The sequence below is a fragment of the Peromyscus californicus genome, unplaced genomic scaffold, assembly GCF_007827085.1.
Source record: "Peromyscus californicus insignis strain IS unplaced genomic scaffold, ASM782708v3 Scaffold_14__1_contigs__length_90479793_seg_2, whole genome shotgun sequence".
Taxonomy (NCBI): Eukaryota; Metazoa; Chordata; class Mammalia; order Rodentia; family Cricetidae; genus Peromyscus; species Peromyscus californicus.
Window position 1 is genome coordinate 20534178 of NW_026294436.1, and position 6000 is coordinate 20540177.

General features: G+C 44.7%; 1 long non-coding RNA gene across 6 annotated transcripts in view; it reads left to right on the forward strand.

The window, feature by feature from the left end:
* LOC128109702 (uncharacterized) overlaps positions 1–861 on the forward strand; it is a 29814-nt gene extending 28953 nt beyond the window's left edge. The window contains exon 8 of one of the 6 annotated variants that reach the window (XR_008217903.1): positions 163–853. This is a non-coding gene — a long non-coding RNA (uncharacterized LOC128109702). Of the gene's footprint in view, positions 1–162 lie in introns of all 6 variants that reach the window. The other 5 variants (XR_008217906.1, XR_008217904.1, XR_008217905.1 and 2 more) reach the window with 5 other exon arrangements.
* The last annotated feature ends 5139 nt before the right edge of the window (positions 862–6000 follow it).

Here is a 6000-nt window from a genome sequence, read left to right on the forward strand (position 1 = left end):
GCAAAGACTAAATCTACCACTCAGCGTAATGTGTCACTTGTAGACGCCTCATTCCCGTCATACTGTCAGTCAAACGCGCACGCCAGGAACCAATCAACTTGAGAGAGACAACTAGGAAGCTGTTTTTAGCTCGTTTTAGAATCTTTTTTTTTTTTTTTTTAGGTTTTAGGTGGAAACTCTTGGCAACCCATTGGGCACCATTTGTAGCTAGAGTTTTTCTCTCCAGGTCCCGCCAAGCCCCGGCAGTTATCCATTGCCTCCTTCCCCAGGCTTTCCTTCGAATCTGAGTGGAAGCTTCTGGGACCCCACAGCTCTTGCGTTCTGCCTGCCTGCAAAGCCAACACTGCCTGAATGATGCCAAGATCGGATGCTGGGGCAGCAGTAATGCTTCCCTTCCCCCATGTATCCCTGAGTGCCTGGAGGGCTGGTCACAATGAAGAAATGCATCGGGGAAACAAGTTCCTAGGTTGCTTTGTGCAAGCAAGGTGCCCCTGAGGTACCTTCTTCTTGAGAAAAAGCCTTTCACATGTATAATTTTACACCCTGGAGCTTGAGAAGGGTGGTCGTGTTGTGTTTTGAATGAGAAATATCTCCCATAGGGTCATGTATTTGAACACTCGGCCCCCAGTTGGTGCTGGCTGGGGGGATTATGGAATCTTTGGGAGGGATAGCCTTGCCTGAAGAAGTATGTCTTTAGGCGTTGCCTCTGAGGGCTTCTAGCCTGGCCCCACTTCCTGCTTGCTCTCTCTGCTTCCTGTGTGTGAATGAAAACCATAGTCAGCCAGCTTCACGCTCCAGCTGCCAGGCCATCTCCACGGCTCTTATGGACTCTAGCACTCTGGAACTGTAAGGCTAAATAAACTTTCTTCCCTGGTTGCCTTTGGTCATGGTATTTTATCACAGCAACAGTAAAGTAACTAATACAGATGGGGTCGGGCATTATTGCTGTTGCCCCAGTACAAACTAGTTCTTCAGAATGGCACTAATCTCCTTAACAACTGTACCTTTTTCTTCCAAAGTATTTAACATGCCCCCTTTCTGGTCAAACTGCAAGTTTCTTCATGTTCTTTCATTCCGTTCTTTTGCTCCCAATTCTTATAATAAGCCTGGCTAAAAACAGCCAGCAATACTATCTTAGAGTTTCTGTTGCTATGAAGAGACACCATGATCACAGCAACTCATAAAGGAAAACATTTAATCGAGGCTGGCTTACAGTTCAGAGGTCTACTGTGGGAGACCAGCTCCCATCTTTTCAAGAGTTCCTATGAGGAGGAGAGAGGGATAAGAAAATATTAGGTAGAAAGAGAGACCTAGTTGATGAGAAGAAAGACAGAAACACAGGATAGCTTCGGGAGGGCCTGGGTCAACACCCAATGGCCTTTTCTGTTTATTCAAAAGGGCTTTTTATAACAATGCCAAGGGGCTGGGCAAAAGACCTCCTCCTTGCTAGATCAAAGCACATTGCACAGCTTAGTGTAGAGCCTTCCAAACACGTGGTAATCATGCCTGTGGTAAAATCATCCCCTTATGCAGCCCTGCTGGGTAAAGTAAGCTCAGATTCTCCGACCCTGAGTAATTTGGGCCTCCACAGTTTAGTCCATTGTCATCATGGCAGGGAGCATGGTAGCATGCAGGCAGACATGGTGCTGGAGAGTTGGCTGAGAGTTCTACATCTGGATCCACAGGCAGCAGGAAGAGACAGTGACACATTGGCCAGACTTGAGCTTCTGAGACCTCAAAGCCCATCTCCTAGTGACACACTTCCTCCAGCAAGACCACACCTCCTAATGATGCCACTCCCTATGGGCCTATGGGGGCCATTTTCATTCAAACCACCACAAATAATTATGCTACAGTCTTGAAATCTACTTTGTCAGGTTAATCTGTTACCTTTTAACTCAGCCTCCCCCAAAGTCTCTAGACTAAATGTAGACAAGTTCTTTGCTACAGGGCTACACAAATGGTCTCTAGATGCAAACCAACAGAGTGCTCATTAGCATCTGAAATCACATGAGCTCAGTCTTGACAGCATTCTGGTCTTTTCAGTTCACACTTAGCATCATCCACTGAGCTCTGCCTACAGCATTCAAGGTTTTTCTGGTCTGGTTCTTTAAACTTCTGTCCCACTTCTGCAAACCAGCTCCAAAGGCTCCTGAACTACATCATCAGTTAAAGTTAACATTAATGGCCCTACTCACTTCTCCCATACCAATTGTGATGGTCTGAATAAGAACGGCCCCCATAGGCTCATACATTTCAATGAGGGTGTGGCACTATTTGAAAAGGATTAGGAGGTGTGGCCATATTGGAGGCAGTGTGTCACTGGGGGTGGGCTCTGAGGTTTCAAAAGCCCACACCAGGCCTCAAATCTTTCTCTTCCCACAGCCTGTGGATCCAGATATAGAACTCTTAGCTATCTCTCCTGCACCATGTCTATCTGTGTGCCACCATGCTCCCTGCCATGATGACAATGGACTAAACCTCTGAAACTGTAAGCCATCCCCAATTAAATGTTTTCTTTTATAAGAGTTGCTGTGGTCATAGTGTCTCTTCACAGTGATAGAACACTGACTAAGATTCCACTTCATGCATTAGTCAGCTTTTTCTTGCTGTCGTGAACACCTAAGATGAATCACTTAAAAGGAAGAAAGACTTATTTTGGCTCATGGATTCAGAGGTCTCAGCCCTTGGGCTGCTGGTTGTATTATTTCTGGGTTGTGGTTGGGCCAGGCATATGTAACTGGTAGACATGGGAAATGGGTTGGCAGAGCAAAGTTTCTCAGTTCATGGTGACCAAAGATCATAGAAAGAAAGGGTGCGGTGGGGATGGGTAGGGAAAGGACCCAGGACAATATATAGTCCCTAAAACATGCCACCAGTGACCTACTTCCTCCAACCAGGCTCCATCTCTGAATGTTCCCACCACATCCTAATAATATCATCAAATTATCAATCTATAAGTGAATTAATCCATTGATTTAATCACAGATCTAACGATCCATTCACATCTTAATGTGAGTGACTTCACCAGACTTGAACATGTGACTGAATGTGTGTGTGTGTGTGTGTGTGTGTGTGTGTGTGTGTGTGTGTGTGTTTGCCCATACAAACATGTGTGGAAGACAAAGGTTGATATCAGAATATCTTCCTCAGTCACTTACCTGAGAGGGTCTCTGCAGGTGTCAAGGCAGGCAGAAAAACAAATTGAGAAGAGGTAAGAAAGAAACTCAGTTCGAATTGACAATCTAACTTCAGGAAGACTGATGCCAGGCAGTTTATTGCTGGCATATTTAAACCCAGTAGAATTTGAAAAAAAAAAATTTCGTGGTGTAATACAATTCCAGTGCAGAAGAACACATAATTACATCGAAACTCAACTCAGGGTACATGTCATTTCTTGCATTAAGAAGGGTTCTAGAGATAGGATACCTGTACAAGCTTAAGGGCCTAAGGAAGAGTCCAGCCTGGTCTCAGTCATACAGATAGTGTAGAGGTCATTTGGGTTATTAGCCACCTCAAGCCTTGGGTATGGGAGCTTAGAAAAGGCCCTGGCTATACAGATGATGTATAGGTCATTTAGACCATTAGATATCTCTGGTTCTGGTTGTGGGAGCTTGAGGGAGCCCCTAGCTATAGGCAGTGTAAGGGTCATTTAGATTACTAGCCACCTCTGGTCCTGATTGTGAGAGCTTGGTATGGCCTGGCCCAACCGATAACACACATCATCATATTGTTAGTCACCTCCGATTCCCAGTCTTCTGGATGGAAGAGGAGGTTATACATCCATTCTTTTGAGAGGACAGTCCTGTGTGCTTAACATTCTTAGTTTCCCTGGAGATCTGTGGGCACAAGGACCTCCATGCTCAACACTTACCTACCTTACTCCTTTGAGGTAGGGTCTCTCACTGAACTCAGTTCTCTCACTCACTGCAATTACAGATGCATACTGCAGTGCCCAGCTTTTATGATGATGTTGGATATCCAAACCTAATACAAATCAAGCCCTGTAAAGCCATCTCTCCAGCCTTCCAAAACTCCCTTTTTTATTTTTATTTTTATTTTTTTGAGACAGGGTTTCTCTGTGTACCCCTGGCTGTCCTAGAACTCACTTTGTAAACCAGGCTGGCCTCAAATTCACAGAGTTTCGCCTACCTCTACCTCCTGAGTGCTGGGATTAAGGTCGTGTGCCACCATGCCCAGTTTGTTTTTTGAAAATCTCTTAATTATTATTATTTTTTATTATATGTGTATTGGTGTTTTGCGTACAAGTATGTCTGGGTATCATGTGCATGCCTGATATCCAAGGAGGCCAGAAGAGGATGTTGGAGCCCCCAGAACTGAAGTTACAGTTGGTTATAAACCACTGTGTGGGTGTTAGGAACTGAACTTGGGTCCTCTGGAAGAACAGCCGATACTTCTGGGTGTCCAGCCCTCTCTCTAGCCCCTGTTAATTTTATTTTGAGTGGAAATTTTACCAAGTTGTCCAGAATGACCTCAAACTCTTTAATCCTTCTGCTTCAGCCTCCTGAGTAACTAGGATTAGAGGTGTGTGCACCACATTCAGCTATAGCTTGGGTCTTAAAGGCATGTGTTTAGGACTTGGTTCCTTGGAGTGGCACTGTTGGGCGGGGGTGGAATCTTTAAGAGCTGGTGCCTAATGGAAGGACATTAGTCATTGGGACTGTCCCTGCAAAGGGGAAATGGGATCCCGGCCTTCCCTCCTCCTTTTTTAAGTTTCTGGCTTCATGAAGTGAGCAACTTTCTCTATCATGTGTTCCTACCATCATGTACTACTACATTGCCACAGACCCAACAGAAAACCCTTAAACTGTGGAAATAAGCCCTTTCCTCCTTAAATGCTGACTGATGAGCTGGGTGTGGTGGTGGGGAGGGTTTGAATCATAGGCCCAGAAGAAGTGAAATCTCCAGTTCAAGGCCTGGGCCACATTACAAGTCTGTTTCAAGAAAACTGACCAACTCTCCAACCAACCAACCTAAAAACTTCTAGTTCAGTTGGCTTGGTGCTTTGCTAAGTTCTGAACTCATCCACCCTCCCAACGCCCCCCCCCCCCCAAAACCAGGCATAGCGGCTCACCCTTGAGATCCTACCACTGGGAAGTGGAGGCAGGAGAATCAGGAGTTCAAGGTCCTTCTCTACTATGCAGCAAGTTCTAGGCCAGTCTAGAAAATGAAACCTTGTCTCCAAAAGATTTTTAAAAAAGTATCTCAGGCCACAGGCCTAAGTCAGGCTTGGGATATAGCTTAGTAACCATGGTTAGAGTGCATGTCTAACATGCATGAGGCCCTAGGTTTCATTCCCAGGACTAGAAAAAAGCAAAAAACAAAACAAAACAACAACAACAAAAACCCCTCAATTATTTTTTCTCCATAATGGAAAACTTACAAAGATCAACAGTTACAAACAGAATACTAGTTTGCACCACACACTGAGCTCATCAAGGTCAGAAACCAAGTCCTGAGGACTCAGCACGATACTCAATAAATGTTATGTGTGCTGGAGTTGAAGATTCCACACCTGGTCCAACAAATGCTGAATATGGGGGTGAAGGAGTGAACGTACATTGTGGGGGTTGCATGTTTGCCACAAATTAAAACTACTTTTAAAAAGTCAGCTTCTCTTGACTTAGATGAACTGGAGTTCACATGAGTCATAGAAGTTTCTGGAGGGTTTTGGGAATTAAGAATTAAGGAGCCTTCTTTAATTTTCTTTTCTCTTTCTTTCTTTCTTTCTCTCTTTCTTTCTTTCCTTCTTTCTTTCTTTCTCTTTTCTTTCTATTTTTCCTCCATCTGGCCTCCTGCTTACCCTGGCTTCTCCCTTCCTGGAGATGACAATTCATCTAACTGCAGGACTCTAAATGTCCTCAGTGTCTGACTCACAGTGCTCCTCTGCACTGTGAGTACCCTGCTCCCAGTCTTGATAATTTAATATCCTGTATAGCTGCTTATTTCCTGAGCCACTAATCAGACACTCCTTCACCT